We start from the raw sequence: 17,580 nt of genomic DNA on the forward strand, positions 1-17,580 counted from the left end.
CCTCCGCGGCTCTCTGGGGCAGAGAATTCCACAGATTTACGACCCTCTGAGAGAAGAAATTCCTCCTCATCTCAGTTCTAAAAGGGCGACCCTTTATTCTGAAACTATGCCCCCGAGTTCTAGATTTCCCCACAAGAGGAAACATCCTCTCTGTATCTATACAAAAGCAAAATACTGCGGACGCTGGAAATCTGAAATAAAAACAGAAAATGCTGGAAATTCTCAGCAGGTCAGGCAGCATCTGTGGAGAGAGAAACAGAGTTAATGTTTCAGGTCGATGACCCTTCATTCTGACGAAGGGTCATCGACCTGAAATGTTAACTCTGTGCCTCTCTGCATCTACCTTGTCGAGCCCCCTCAGTATCTTATATGTTTCAATAAGATCACCTCTCATTCTTCTAGATTCCAATGAGTATAGGCCCAACCTGCTCAATCTTTCTTCATAAGTCAACCCCCTCATCTCAGGAATCAACCGAGTGAATCGTCTCTGAACTGCCTCCAATGCAAGTATATCCTTCCTTAAATAAGGAGACCAAAACTGTACGCAGTACTCCAGGTGTGGTCTCACCAATACCCTGTACAGTTGTAGCAGGACTTCCCTGCTTTTATACTCCAACCCCCTTGAAATAAAGGCCAACATTCCATTTGCCTTTTTGATTACTTGCTGTACCTGCATGCTAACTTTTTGTGTTTCATGCACAAGGACCCCCAAGTCCCTCTGAACTGTAGCATTTTGTAATCTCTCTTCATTTAAATAATAATTTGCTTTTTTATTTTTCCTGCCAAGAGGAAACATCCTCTCTGTATCTATACAAAAGCAAAATACTGCGGACGCTGGAAATCTGAAATAAAAACAGAAAATGCTGCACAACTTGCTTTCCCACCCATCTTTGTATCATCCGCAAACTTGGCTACATTACACTCGGTCCCTTCATCCAAGTCATTAATGTAGATTGTAAATAGTTGAGGCCCCAGCACCGATCCCTGTGGCACCCCACTAGTTACCGTTTGCCAACCGGAAAATGATCCATTTATCCCGACTCTCTGCTTTCTGTTAGTTAGCCAATTCTCTATCCATGCTAATATATTACCCCCAACTCTGTGAGCTGTTACCTTATGCAGTAACCTTTTATGTGGCACCTTATCGAATGCCTTCTGGAAATCCAAATGCACCACATCCACAGGCTCACCCTTATCCTCTCTGCTCGTTACATCCTCAAAGAACTCCAGCAAATTTGTTAAACATGATTTCCCTTTCATAAAACCATGCTGACTCTGCTTGACTGCATTATGATTTTCCAAATGCCCTGCTACTGTTTCCTTAATGAAGGACTCCAGCATTTTCCCAACGACAGATGTTAGGCTAACTGGTCTATAGTTTCCTGCTTTCTGTCTCCCTCCTTTCTTAAATAGGTGTGTTACATTTGCGGTTTTCCAATCCGCTGGGACCTCTCCAGAGTCCAGGGAATCGCCTTGAAGCCTCTTTGCATCCTCCTCACAACTTACATTCCCACTCAGCTTTGTATCATCAGCAAACTTGGATATATTACATTTGGTCCCCTCATCCAAATCATTGATGTAGATTGTGAATAGCTGAGGCCCAAGCACTGATCCTTGCGGTACCCCACTAGTTACAGCCTGCTACCCGAAAATGACCCGTTTATTCCTACTCTCTGTTTCCTGTTCATTAACCAATCCTCAATCCATGCTAGTATATTACCCCCAATCCCATGAGCCCTAATTTTGTTTAATAACCTCTTGTGTGGCACCTTATCGAATGCCTTCTGAAAATCTAAATACACCACATCCACTGGTTCCTCCTTATCTATTCTGCTAGTTACAACCTCAAAAAACTCCAACAGGTTTGTCCCTTTCATAAATCTGTGTTGACTCTGCCCAATCCTACTATTATTTTCTAAGTGCCCTGTTACCACGTCCTTAATAATAGATTCTAGCATTTTCCCTACTACTGATGTCAGACTAACTGATCTGTAGTTCCCCGTTTTCTCTCTCCCTCCTTTCTTAAATAGTGGGGTTACATTTGCTACCTTCCAAACCGCAGGAACCGTTCTAGAATCTATGGAATTTTGGAAGATGACAACCAATGCATCCACTATCTCTATAGCCACCTCTTTCAAAACCCTAGGATGTAGGCCATCAGGTCCAGGGGATTTATCGGCTTTCAGTCCCATTAATTTCTCCAGTACAATTTTTTTGCTAATACTAATTTCTTTCAATTCCTCATTCTCGCTAGACCCTTGGTTCTCCACTATCTCTGGGAGGTTTTTTGAGTCTTCTTCCGTGAAGACAGACACAAAGGCCGTGATGTTGTAAATAGATGCGGCGTGGGAGCGGGTCAAGTGGTTTCCGGCTTCCAGTCTCGCCCCCAACTACATCCAGCCCACGGACGTGATTTTACGCTGATTGACCTTGTTAAGCCCACCCTGCGGGCTTGCCAGCCAATTAAGAGAAAGCCGGTCAGATGACTTAATTTGATGAGGCATCATCTGTCAGTTTTCTTAAAGGGACCATGCACAATTTTTCTTTGACAGCTCATTTCTCAGTGTTTGACAGCATTGAGACGCTGCAACCACTGACAATCACTGTACAAAGGTGAGCCCTTGCACCCAGGCTCTCCAGTGACTCCCTCCATTGGCTGGAACAGATGGCAGCTGCAGGTGAGGTTACAGAAGCAATCTGTCACTAGTGAGAGAGGTTCACCCAATGATGTGGGACTAGACATCGATTTCAAAACTTTTTACCTACAGAAAAGTGTAAAAGCATTAAAAATGATTTTTCCAACATTTCCTTACCTCTGAAACTCACCAGTGCACCATTGGATCCTTCACACCACTTCTGCAGCTGTCATCAATGCAGAAACATTACAGCAGACTCACAACACGCCACACTTACCTGGCGTGGTGTCCGGACATCGGGAACCCCAAGGCAGAAGCAACAAAATTGAAAAAGAGCCTGTTAACAACTATCAAGTGCCTGTTAACAGGCGGGTAAGTGGCTTTAATCCTCTTCCCGCCACTAGGTGTTGGGTCCATGCGCAAATCGGGGACCCGACACTTGGGAAAATTGTTTGCAGGCGGGTTGACGGCGGGATCGAAACCCGCCATCAATCAAAACGATTTTGACCCTTGACCCACCTCCAAGCCCGCCCTCTCAGTGCCGATAAAATCGCGGCCAAAGTATTTGTTTAATTTCTCTGCCATTCCCTTATTCCCCATTATAATTTCTCCTGTCTCAGCCTGTAAGGGACCCACATTTACTTTCGCTAATCTTCTCCTTTTTAAATACCTATAGAAGCTTTTACAGTCTGTTTTATATGTGTCTCACTAGTTTACTCTCATTCTATTTTCCCTTTCTTTATCAATTTCTTGGTCCTCCTTTGCTGAATTCTAAAATCCTCCCAATCATCAGGCATGCTGCTCTTTTTGGCAACATTATAAGCCTCTTCCTTTGATCTAATACTATCTTTAACTTCTCTTGTTAGCCACGGTTGGACCACTTTTCCTGTGGGGTTTTTGTGCCTTAAAGGAATGTACATTTGTTGTAAATGATGTATTAATTCTTTAAATGCTAGGCATGCTCGTCCACTGTCATACCTTTTAATGTAGTTTACCTTAGCCAACTCGCCCCTCATACCTATTGTGATAAAAATGATAACATCCGGGAAGTTATGTCATCACTTCCTGTGAACTATGAACTATGAACTATGAACTGTGTACATACCTCACTTCCTGTAAATGTCACTTCCTGTTGGACTGGTATAAATACTGGTCTGTTCAGTATTGTAAGAGGCTTCTACCAGAGGCATGGTAAAGACCTCTCTTGTATATAGTGTGTTTATAAGTTACTTAAAGCTTACTTTAAAGTTACTTGATGGTAAGTCTCCTTTTTCTTACATCAATTTAAGTAACTTAGTATTTACACTGACAAATACTAGACCTTCAGACAAACTCGGAAGTTAAGGATCCAGGGAACCACCCATCATGGAGAAAATCCTTAGACCTATTCGTCTGGACTTGGACCCGAATACACCAGCAGCTGGCAGGGTATGGAAGCATTGGTATCGTACTTTTGAGAATTTTCTGGATGAATGTAAAGTGGATGCTCCTGCTAAATTGAAGATACTTGTCAATTATGTGACCCCAAAAGTGTTCGAATATGTTGATGACTGGGATAGTTACGAAGAGGTGATTCGGGCACTTAAGAAACTGTATGCGAAGACCCCAAATGAGGTCTATGCTAGACATCTACTGGCCACAGCCCGACAAGGGCCAGGGGAATCAATTGACGAATTCCTGCAAGAACTTCGCAGGCTCAGCGTAGATTGTAACTTTCAGGCAGCCTCAGCTGAACTGTACCGCCAAGAAATGATTCGTGATGCTTTCATCTGCGGGATTGCCTCTCCATTTATACGCCAGCGTCTACTAGAAAGTAAAACACTTGAGCTACAAAAAGCTTTTGACCTAGCTTGTTCACTGGATTTGGCAAAGAGAAATGCAGACCTCTATCAGCTGCCCAGATCTCGATCTGCTGCTGTAGCTGCAACCAGACAATTCAAGCGGTCTCAGGTGAACCCTATCATGGGGGAATCTAATTCTGATAATTCTGATGAAGAAGAGGAGGACGACCCCACTTTAGCAGCCTCTTGGCAATCTAGGAAGGAATGCTTCTTTTGTGGAGATGCTTTTCACCCTAGGAAAACCTGCCCTGCTCGCAATGCAATCTGCAGTTATTGCGGGAAAAAAGGACACTTTGCTAAAGTTTGCCTATCAAGGGCCTCTACGAGGGCCAATCCAGCTAAGGCCTACCGAACTGCCCCAACTAGGACCTATCAAGCTTCCTCTCGAGCTCTCTCCCGAAGAAGCACACCGAGAGTTTTAGCCACTCTCTGTGCAACGACACCAATTACAGCTGCTTGCCCACAGAACCTGTCTCAGGCAGCCACAAAAATTTCAATTAAAGGGCATACCTTAGATGCCTTAATTGACTCAGGAAGTACTGATAGTTTCATTAAGGAACAGATTGTTGCGAAATTGAAACTACATGTCTTCCCATCGGACCAGGCAATTGCGATGGCCCAGTCATCACTTAATACCAGAATCTCCGGCTTTTGTGTTGTTGATATGACACTTCATGGTCGTATGTATTCCTACACCCGACTTTCGGTGCTCAAAGACTTATGTAGTGATCTCCTCTTAGGGCTGGACTTCCAAAAACAGCATAAGAAACTCACCATTGAGTTTGGTGGATCCAAACCCGGACTTACTATTGCTAATATACCATCTAAATTACCATTTTGTGCATTATCAGCAGCTTCACTTAATGAACCCTCATTATTTGCCAGTATTCCGCCTCAATGCCAACCGATAATAACGAAATCGCGGCGCTTTAATCAGGAAGACCAATCTTTTATTGCGGCTGAAATCTCTCGACTTCTAGCAGAGGATATCATTGAACCATGTTCGTCGCCCTGGCGGGCTCAAGTCGTCATTGTCAAGAACCCTCTAAAACCTCACAAACAGCGACTATGCATCGATTATTCGCAAACCATCAATCAATATACCGACTTGGACGCCTACCCATTGCCACGCATTGATGATATGGTTAATAAACTGGCCGAATACAAAGTGTTCTCAACTTACGATTTAAAAAGTGCCTATCATCAGTTACCCTTGAAGGTCTCAGATAAGCAGTACACAGCCTTTGAGGCTAATGGACGGCTGTACCAATTTCGTCGCCTCCCATTCGGGGTTACTAATGGAGTGGCTGTCTTTCAACGGGCAATGGATGGCCTGGTTAAGCAGGAAAACCTAAGGGACACTTTTCCCTATCTTGATAACATTACCATTGCAGGTCACGATCAACAGGAACACGACTCCAACCTCCAAAAATTTCGGGATGCCCTCCATCGCCGTAATTTGACCCTGAATGAATCCAAATCTGTTGAGTCGCAACCGACCATCAACATCCTTGGCTACTGCGTAGGCAATGGTATCATTAAGCCAGACCCAGAAAGACTTCGCCCGCTCCAAGAGCTCCCGTCACCTAAGAATCCGGCTTCTTTACGTCGGGCTCTCGGTCTGTTTGCATACTACGCTAAATGGATTCCTCATTTTTCGGACGAAATCCAACCCTTGCTGCATGCTAGATCATTTCCACTGGGAACAGCGGCTGTTGCAGCCTTTAACCTTCTCAAAAAACAGTTGGAGAAAGCGGCTCTTCACTCCATTGATGAGAATCTCCCTTTCGTGGTTGAATGTGATGCCTCGGAGGTGGCGATCTCGGCTACTCTGAATCAGGAAGGTCGTCCTGTAGCATTTATGTCCAGGACCTTACAAGGTGCCGAGCTACATTATCCTCCGGTTGAGAAAGAAGCCACAGCCATCATAGAGGCAGTACGGAAGTGGAACCATTTTCTAGCTCGCCAGCACTTTACGTTGATCACGGACCAACGATCAGTCGCCTTCATGCTCGATAATCGAAAACGAACCAAAATTAAGAATAATAAAATACAACTTTGGAGGATGGAACTGGCCTCTTTTGGTTATACCATTCTCTATCGGCCTGGCAAGGAGAATGTGGCCCCGGACACCCTCACACGGGCATTCTGCTCCACTATGTCATCCTCCACTCTCATGGATGTCCACAATGGTTTGTGTCATCCTGGCGTTACGCGCATGCTACATTTCGTACGATCACGGAATCTCCCTTTTTCCACTGGAGATGTAAAGAAAATATGCTCAGAATGCCGGCTTTGTGCGGAATTAAAACCTCAGTTCTTCCGCCCCTCAGATGGTATACTCATACATGCAACCCAACCGATGCAACGACTTAGCATCGATGCTAAGGGCCCAGTGCCCTCTTCAACTCGGAACACATATTTGCTCACCATGATCGACGAATATTCACGTTTTCCGTTTGCCTTCCCCTGCTCCAATATGCTGGCGTCCACAGTAATCTGCTGCCTTGAGCAGGTATTTTCTCTCTGTGGCATGCCGGCTTATATTCACTCAGATCGGGGTCCATCCTTTATGTCAAGGGAACTCAAGGACTACCTCTCAGAACGGGGAATTGCTACAAGCAAAACAACACCATACCATCCCATCGGAAATGGGCAGGTAGAGAGGTATAACGGTATCATCTGGAATTCCGTACGTCTCGCTTTAAGATCTCGGGGCCTACCAGACCAGCAATGGGAAACAGTGCTTCCGGATGCATTGCACTCTATACGGTCCCTGCTTTCTACAGCCACAAATACTACACCTCATGAGCGGTTCTTTGGATTCCAGCGTCGCTCATCTCATGGGACATCACTCCCGTCATGGCTAACTACTCCTGGACCTGTATTACTCCGAAGATACGTTCGGACGTCTAAAAATGACCCTCTTGTAGATGAGGTCGAACTAACCGATGCCAACCCCACCTATGCAAACATACGATATTCCGACGGCCGAGAATCTACCGTATCATTACGGGATCTGGCTCCCTGCCCACCAGGACCTAGTGGGACATCGGGTGATGGCATTTCACCAGGAAACTCTTGGGACCTATCGGGTACCCCTCTCCAGGATCCTGATCGGACACCAACTAGCTTGGTGCCAGTAGAACCCCGTGCTCAAGGTTGCGACCCTCCCAGTACCGCGCATGAAAGTACTGATCCGCCACAGACCAGCTCTGCACCTCCCTCTGAACAGAGGCAGTCCGACTTTGAACCTATTGGGGCTCGTACTCGAAGCCATGATCTCCCCGACCCTTCACAGGGCAATCCAGGCCACACAGACTCTGACCAATGGCCAACCGCATGTAAGCGGACCAGCGACCCTCTACGACGGGAATCCAAACGGGTGCGACTCTTCCTTGTTCGGCGGCTGCGGACCAAAAGGTAGACCACAGCCTCCTAATCCTGCAGGAGGGAAGAATGTGATAAAAATGATAACATCCGGGAAGTTATGTCATCACTTCCTGTGAACTATGAACTATGAACTGTGTACATACCTCACTTCCTGTAAATGTCACTTCCTGTTGGACTGGTATAAATACTGGTCTGTTCAGTATTGTAAGAGGCTTCTACCAGAGGCATGGTAAAGACCTCTCTTGTATATAGTGTGTTTATAAGTTACTTAAAGCTTACTTTAAAGTTACTTGATGGTAAGTCTCCTTTTTCTTACATCACCTATGTAGTTTGCTTTGTTTAGATTTAAGACCCTAGTTTTGGATTTAACTAAATCACTTTCAAACTTAATATAAAATTCTATCATATTATGGTCACTCTTCCCTAAGGGCCCCTTTACTACAGGGTTATTAATTAACCCTTTCTCATTGTACAATACTAGATCTAAAATAGCCTGTTCCCTTGTTGGTTCCTCAACATACTGATCTAGAAAACTATCTTGCATACATTCCATGAATTCATCCTCCACACTATTACTGCAAATTTGGTTTGCCCAGTCTATATGTAGATTAAAGTCCCCCATGATTACTGTATTACCCTTGTTACATGCGCCTCTAATTTCCTGATTTATACTCTGCCCTACATTACAACTACTGTTTGGGGGCCTATAAACAACTCCCACCAATGTTTTCTGCCCCTTGCTGTTTCTTAGCTCCACCCAAACTGATTCTACTTCTTGATTTTCGGAGCTAAGATCCTTTCTCTCTACTGTCTTTATCCCATCCTTTATTATCAGGGCCACCCCTCCTCCTTTTCCATTTAGCCTATCTCTTCTAAAAGTTAAGTATCCTGGAATATTTAGTTCCCAATCTCGGTCACTTTGCAACCACATCTCCGTAATGGCTATTAGAGCAAACCTATTAATTTCTATCTCTGCTATTAATTCTTCTATTTTGTTGCGAATGCTTCGTGCATTCCGATATAGTGCCTTTAGCTTTGACTTATTTCTCTTTTTCCCTGATGTCACCTTAGTCACTGATGCCCTATGACCTTTGTTACTCTCTCTGTCCCTTCCTGACCCACTCTGCTTATTTTTACCCAAAACTCTGCTCTGTTCTAGAGCCTCGACATTTCTCTCGCTGCTTTTAAATTTACTCTTTCCTGAATCCTCCCGCCCCCCTTCATTAGTTTAAATCAATTTCAATCATCTTTTAATCCCACCTTTAACTTGCTGGGGTATTTTTGAGACAGCTGTCTGAAGGAGGGCCAAACCATTCAATTCAAATACAAACACCTTTTGTGATTTGTTCAAATATATGTTTAATTGGAAGCTTTTTTAGAGAAATTATTTAAATTAATTTAGCTCCAGTCATTTTTTGAAGGTATTTAACAGCCTGGGGGTTAATTTTCACCTTCATCACCTGAGCAGTAACCTAGTGGAGCGGATTGCCCGTCCATTGTAGAACCTGACCACTTTTCATCTCATTGATTTCACCCCGCCCCCTGTCTTCTTCAAATTGGAGAGTTCGTCTGAAGAGAATTACCCAGGCCAGGAAGCTTCCATAGACACTGAGAAAAAGAAAGGAATTGCTCTGCAAGAATATTATTTATATCATAGTTTACCGCAGCCGATGCAAACTGTAGTGAGAGTGCTACCCACTCTTCTTCTTCTTCTTAGGCAGTCCCTCAGAGCCGAGGATGACTTGCTTCCACATTAAAATCAAATCAAATCAAATCAACTTTTATTGTCATTGTTAGTGCACAAGTGCAGTACAACGAAATGTAGGCTTGCGGCTCCCGAGAGTGTACATTTAGATTAAGACATTTAAACATTCAACATACATTTGGCTTGTAATACATTAACATAAACATAACCATAATAAAGTGCATTGGCAGATGTGCAGGCTTTAGAGTTTATTTGTGGAGTTCAGTAGGATGACAACCCTGGGAAAGAAGCTGTTCCTAAATCTAGTCGTACGGGTGCGAATGCATCTGTAGCGTCTCCCAGATGGCAGGAGGGCGAACAGACTGTGGCTGGGGTGGGTAGGGTCTTTGATGATGGACCGTGACCTCCGTAAACAGCGTTTCTGGTATATGTGCTCTATGCCGGGTGCCGGTAATGCGTTGGGCAGTTTTGACTACCCGCTGCAGGGCTTTCCGGTCATAGTAGCTACAGCTGCCATACCATACTGTGATACAGTTTGTCAGGATGCTCTCTATTGTGCAGCGGTAAAAGTTAGAGAGGATCAGGGGTGACAGGTTACATCCCTTCAGCCTCCTTAGGAAATATAGGCGCTGCTGGGCCTTCTTCACCAGAGAGGAGGTATTGAGGGACCAGGAGAGGTCTTCCGTGATGTGGACTCCGAGGAACTTAAAGCTGTCCACCCTTTCCACCACAGCCCCATTGATGTGGATGGGGGTGTGACTTCCGCCTTTAGACTTCCTGAAGTCCACAATGATTTCTTTGGTTTTCTTGATGTTAAGGGCCAGGTTCTCAGAAATGAGTTCTCAGGTGACTGATGAGTCCAATGCGGGACCTACAGTCTCTGTCACAGGTGGGGCAGACGGTGGTTGAAGGGGCGGGTGGGTGGGGTGCTTGGGTTGACGTGCGCTCCTTGCGCTGTTTACGCTTGGCTTCCGCTTGCTCCCGGTGAAGAGACTCGAGGTGTTCGGCGCCTTCCCGGATGCTTCTCCTCCACTTTGTGCGGTCTTGGGCCGGGGATGCCCAGGTGTCGATGGGGATGTTACACGTTTTCAAGGAGGCTTTGAGGGTGTCCTTGAAGCGTTTCCTCTGCCCACCTGGGGCTCTCTTGCCATGCCGGAGCTCCGAGTAGAGCGCTTGTTTTGGGAGTCTCGTATCGGGCATGCGGACAATGTGACCCGTCCATCGGAGCTGATTGAGCGTGGTCAAAGCTTCGATGCTGGGGATGTTGGCCTGAGCAAGAACACTGACGTTGGTGCGCCTATCCTGCCAATGGATTTGCAGGATCTTGCGGAGGCAGCATTGGTGGTACCTCTCCAGTGCTTTGAGGTGCCTGCTGTACATGGTCCATGTCTCTGAGGCATACAGCCCACTAAGCCACAGCTGACACCACTTTTGCCACTGAGTTTGAAGGTCAAAGGTTCAAGTCTCACTTCAGAGATTTGAGCACAAAAATCTAGGCTGACACTCCAGTGCGGTACTGAGGGAGTGCTGCACTGTCGGAGGTGCCGTCTTTCAGATGAGATGTTAAACCGAAGCCCCACCTGCCCTCTCAGTTGGACGTAAAAGATCCCACGGCACAATTTCGAAGGGGAGTTATTCTCGGTGTCCTGGCTCAACCCACATCACTGAAAACAAGATTATCTGGTCATTATCACATTGCTGTTTGCGGGAGCTTGCTGTGTGCAAATGGCTGCCATGTTTCCTACATTACAACAGTGACTACACTTCAAATGTACTTAATTGGCTGTAAAGCGCTTTGGGGCGTCCTGAAGTCGTGAAAAACGCTATAGAAATGTAAGTTCTTTCTTACTAACCAAGCCAGCTGACACAATCAGATTCTGAGAGCTTCTCTTTAACGTCTCACTGGAAGCTGGAAGACATTGTGCAATTATACAGGGATATTGAATACTGGAAGTGGCTACAATAACCTAAAAATTGAATTGCAAATGCTGTTACAGTTTTATGGATGTGCCAGCAGTCACGTGCTCCAATGTGATAAAGGAAGCTTATAACCCACCAGGGAGCCAAGACAGTCTCCATGGCAACAGAGCCATTCGTCTCCTAGCAACAGGAAGAATCGACCGTCCACTCTAATTAGCTTTCCAACATGCAATCTGTGAGAGGCGAGGTGAGGTGCATTGGGATTACTGACAGTGGCATGCCTGATGTGCTCTGAAATAACCAGTGGAACAAGAGCATTGTGGAAAATAATTTAATTGCTTGTCCTTTGTTTTATTGTAGCACTAACCTAATATTAAAAAGGAAAAGTGTCCCTTCTATTATTCATCAAAAGCTACCGATAAAAATCAGACTAGACATGATTCACATTTCCAATTACCTATCTGTCAATTCCATAAATTCAAAGTCAGCAAGCATTGTTCGGTAACAACTCAGGCAAAATCAATAGCGTTGGTGAACAGATTGCTGCAGTAAAATATACACTTTTGAAGAAGGACAGGGCTCCCCCAGTAGGCCAGTGGGTAAATGCACCATCCAGTGTCAGCCAGAAAGCACAAATCAGAAAGGTCCTTCCGAGTTATTTGGGGAGCAGATGGGGCACTTCAGTGTCTCCAGACTAAGGAACATCAATCATGGTTTCTGCTCCAGTGACTCCTGCTGCAAAGTGCACGTGGGTATCAGATGAGCATATCATCAGGCTTGGCTGTGATGCCACCTATGGTTGAACAGCCTACCAACACTCACCATCTAGAATGACACAACGAACAGCGAGCACAGGGGCGATGGGTGAATGGGACTTGATGCGAGTTAGGATATGGGCAGTGGAGTTTGGGATGCCCAGAAGTGAATTTAACATGTTGTAATCTAATTTCAGGGATCAGAGATCTGGTTGTATGTCATTCACCTACATTGGCTCTCGGTCCACCAATGCCTCAATTTTAAAATTCACATCCTCGTATTCAAATCCCTCCATGGACTCACCCCTCCCTATCTCTGTAACCTCTGAGAACGCTATGTTCCTCCTACTCTGGCCTCTTGAGCATCCTCCACTTCCTTCGCCCCACCATTGGTGGCCGTGCCTTCAGCCATCTAGGTCCTAAGCTCTGGAATTCCCTCCCTAAACCTCTCTGCCTCTCACTCCTGCTTTAAGACCCTCCTTAAAACCTATATCTTTGACCAAACTTTTGGTCACCTGTCTTAATGCCTCCTTCTTTGGCTCAGTGTCAATTTGGGACATTTTGCTAAGTTAAGGGCGCTATATAAATGCAAGTTGTTGTTGTGCTCTGTTCTGGCACATTTATGACGCCATCTGAAATGTTAAAATCTGGTGTTATAATTTACCCTAATATCTATTGTTCTCTACATTGATTTAAACCTATAATGAGCAGGTTTTACTGTACATCAAATATTTGGTAATTTTCCCCTTCACTAAAATATTTGACCTAATAGCAATGTTCCCTTTAATTCTTTTTGGGCTGCGCGGCCCTTTTAAGGGAAACATTGTCTAATAGAGGTCTTTAAAATTTTATAAGGTTGTGATAGAGTAGACACAGAGAGAGTGTTTCCACTTGTGGGGAAGAGCAAAACTAGAGGCCATCAATATAAGACAGTCATCAAGAAATCAAATAGGGAATTCAGGAGAAACTTCTTTACCCAGAGAGTGGTGAGAATGTGGAACTCGCTACCACAGGGAGTGGTTGAAGTGAATAGTATGGATGCATTTAAGGGGAGGCTGGATAAGCATATGAGGGAGAAGGGAATAGAGGGTTATGGTGATAGATTTAGATGAGGAAAGACGGGAGGAGGCTCGAGTGGAGCATAAACGCTGGCATGGACTGGTTGGGCCGAATAGCCTGTTTCTGTGCCGTATATTCTATGTAACTCTATGTAACACTATGCATCAAATCTGGCTGGAGGTACACATGTGGACAGTGACCCAGCACAAGATCAGGCTGTGTTGTACCCTCACCTCCCACCATGACAACAACAACAACGACAATTTGCCGTTATATAGCACTTTTAATTAACATAGTAAAACATCCCAAGGCGCTTCACAGGAGCGTTAGCAAACAAAATTTGACACCGAGCCACATAAGGAGATATAATTGGTCAAAGAGATAGGTTATAAGAAGCGTCTTAAAGGAGGAAAGAAAGGTAGAGAGGCAGAGAGGTTTAGGGAGGGAATTCCAGAGCTCAGGGCCTTTGCAGCTGAAGGCACGGCCACCAATGGTTGAGTGATTGAAATCGGGGATGCTCAAGAGGCCAGAATTGGAGGAGTGCAGATATCTCAGAGGGTTGTGAGGCTGTAGGAGATTACAGAGATAGGGAGGGGTGAGGCCATGGAGGGATTTGAAAACAAGGATGAGAATTTTAAAATCGAGGCATTGCTTAACTGGGAGCCAATGTAGGTCAGCGAGCACAGGGTGATGAGGACTTGGTGCGAGTTAGGATACGGGCAGCCGAGTTTTGGACGACATCAAGTTTACGGAGGGCAGAACGTGGGAGGCCGGCCAGGAGTGCGTTGGAATAGTCAAGTCTAGAGGTAACAAAGGCATGGATGAGGGTTTCAGCAGCGGATGAGCTGAGGCAGGGGCGGAGATGGGCGATGTTACGGAGGTGGAAATAGGTGGTCTCAGTCATGGAGAGGCTATGGGGTCAGAAGCTCATCTCGGTCAAATATGACACCAAGGTTGCGAACAGTCTGGTTTAGCCTCAGAGAGTTGCCATGGAGTCTGTGGCTATGGAACAGAGTTTGTGGCGGTGACCAAAGACAATGACTTCGGTCTTTCCAATATTTAGTTGGAGGAAATTTCTGCTCATCCAGAACTGAATGTTGAACAAGCAGTCTGTCAATTTAGACACCGTGGAGGGGTCGAGAGAAGTGGTAGTGAGGTAGAGCTGGGTGTTGTCAGCGCACATGTGGAAACTGAGGCTGTGTTTTCGGATGATGTCGCCGAGGGGCAACATGTAGATGAGAAATAGGAGGGGGCCAAGGATAGATCCTTGGGGGACACCAGAGGTAACGATGCGGGAGCGGGAAGAGAAGCCATTGCAGGTGATTCCCTGGCTATGATTAGATAGACGGGGAGAGGGGTTGAAGAATACAAGTGAAGAATGGCCCTCTGGATGAACTCTGCCGTGGCTGTGGCACTGTACCCCAGCAAGGGTCTTTAGGAGAAGAGACAAAAAGGAGACAAACAAATTAATTTGCCCCAGTGCATTGAGTGGCCATTATTTCCTGGTGCTCAGCTACAAACCTGCAAGAAATAATGGGGAGAAAATTGGCTCGCACCCCCTTTGGGGTGATAACTTCACTGGGGCGCTACTTTTAGTGCCCCGAAAAAGATAGCGAACCTGCGCCCGAAATTCAATTATAGCGCCCCAAGCAGGAGGCGGGACGCTACTGGAAGCGCTCCCCCTCCCTCTTGGGGCGCTCCCATTGAATATCGCAGTGCTACGTGCAGCAGCGCCACCCGTGTCGGCACGTAGCGCCGCGGAACTACAGGCCTCCCTCCCCTGATTAAAGGGGAGGGGCCTAGCGCAGCACGGACCGGGACCCTGCTGGACCACCGGGGAGCGAGGTGCCGGCAAGAGAGCCCGGCACTTAAGAGGAGTGCCGGGCTGACGGATCGCAGCCAGCACCCTGCAGGAGGAGGCTGGGGAAAAAAATGGCTGCCCAGCACCTGTCCTTTAATTATCGCCACCCCCGGCCGCAAACACAGCACCCTGACCCTGTTGGACAGAACGTCCGGCGGTAGGTCAGGGGCCGCGAGCCAAGTTTGCGAGCGGGGCACTGCGCACGCCGATGATGTCATCGCCGGAGGCGCAGCGCCACGGGGCGCTACCGGCTACCGCCACCGCTGACCTCCCGCTGAATTTCGCGGGAGGCGTTAGCAGTGCCACGCCCAGGCGCTAGTTGCTTTGCGCCCCATTAGCTCGGGGTGCTAACGGGAGGCGCAAAGCAACCAAATTTTCCCCCCAATGTGTAGGTGGACTAGAGGTCAATGCAAATCTACAGTTTCATGGTCAGATTTGCACAACCAAACACAGGAAGAAATAAAATCAGGCACAGTCAGTCACTATCAGGCATTAGTGTCATGCTGGTGCAGATGCTAATAATTATTACAAAGTTATGCTGATTAAAATGTCTTTGAAATGATTGTATTAATCTAATACTGTCACTGGTTCTGGTTGGATCTGAATACTTTGCACTCTCAAATACTGTATCTATATTTTTGGAAAACATGTAAAATAAAACAATGAGGATCCAAGAGGAAATACCCATCTTGGGAACTGCTAAATAAAAATCCTAATCTAGTGTGTAAACTGTCACAGCGGAGTGTATCTCACTCACTGCCCTTGCTCATATGTGAAGAGCGGTTACTTGGGTAAGGTGCAAATGGCCACAACCACTCCTTGTCGAGGAAAAAAATCTGAGGAAAAATTGAAGGGAAAAAAAAATCACTGCAGTATGAGTCACGTGGTCCAATATCACTGCAGTATAAGTCACGTGGTACACAGGAGCCATCCATCCTTTTGAAAGGGATAAACTTTCAGGGGCGTCAACAATAAACTTTTTCCCACTTCAAAAAAATGTTAAATGATTATTTGCCTATACAACAGACTTGCATTCGAGACAGACACATCTTTGCATTCAGAGGACGTTAACAAATCGATCTACCTTCACCGTTGCCGTTTACAATACAGTCTAGTCTGAACCCCTCGATCTTTTGTAACACACTCCTTTCAAATCTATGCCCCATCTGATAGACACGATGAAAGCTTACACCTGGCCATTGCCGAGTGCTGGAATCAGCTTTATGTCTTCCATTCCAGCAGGGAAACTACGTTCCCATATTTAAGCATATTCAGCTTGCAGTACTTGTGTTTCTTTGCTGAATTGTTCAAATGTGATACCTTTTGGACAGTAAAATCAGCTGAAATAGAAACGGTTTAAATAATTGTCCAGGATTACTGGGAAATTGTGCTAAAATGACCTTTTATATATATATATATAACTTGACAAAAATCAGAATTGGGCAACTTCTTTAAAGTCACTGCAAATTAAACTAGCGCTGCATTGACATGTCTACAGCACAAAAGACTGCCTTTCAAACATGAAAAAATTCCCCACCGAGTCTTGTAACATGAAACAATACCGACCAAAAACAAAGCTGCTCAACTGAGGGATGCATTTTATCTCTCCCACTGACGGCAATATTTGCTGGGAAGTTTATAGGGTGTGGCAAGGGCAGAGAAGGCACTCGAGAACGCCGGATCTACCCAGGGATGAATTACAATATGTAGAACGTTTCCTGCTACATTGAGAGAAAAGGCAATTCAGCCTCACCTCGTTACAACTGAAACAAAGAGCCACTATGTAGCAAACATTACAGATCACCGTATTCAATTTTGCAGTAATCTGTGAATAAAATCCCACTTTACAATTCAGACTCTAGTAGTGTAATGCCGGTAGTAAGTGATTAACCCGTAAACGTGGTTTATATTGTGTAAAAGAGTGTATTATTCGTTGGGGAGGGAAAATTCCTTTTGCCAAAGAAATGGAAACATGACTTCATTAAAGATGACCATCTTAATGTTTTTTAAGGGAGAGATTAGTCAGAAAATGATGTATTTGTAAATTGATATGTATAATTTCTTCAATCGTTTCCTTCATTGATGAGCAGTTCAATACGCTTTCCAGTATCCAGTAAACAGTGAAAGGATATTTTTCTGTTTCCAAGGCTAGGCCATTTGCCGTTTTAGAACGATAGTGGTTTGAATAATTGAGATATTTTACATTTCAAAAATCCAAATCTTACATTATTTTCGTTCTCGCAATTTTATGGTGTTTTGTCAAATGTCAGCCTTTGTTAGAAACCGCAAGTGGTCAAGGCGATTAACTGATTCTGGAGCGTCTGTCCAATCAAGCCTGGCGAGGCACCTAACGGAGGACGTGTCCTCCTATCAGAGAGTCGACATTGTGCTGCTTTCCCGTCACTCAGAT

Source organism: Somniosus microcephalus, chromosome 33 (assembly GCF_052327205.1).
Source record: "Somniosus microcephalus isolate GS21.2 chromosome 33, FLI_Smic_1.0, whole genome shotgun sequence".
NCBI classification, from domain to species: domain Eukaryota; kingdom Metazoa; phylum Chordata; class Chondrichthyes; order Squaliformes; family Somniosidae; genus Somniosus; species Somniosus microcephalus.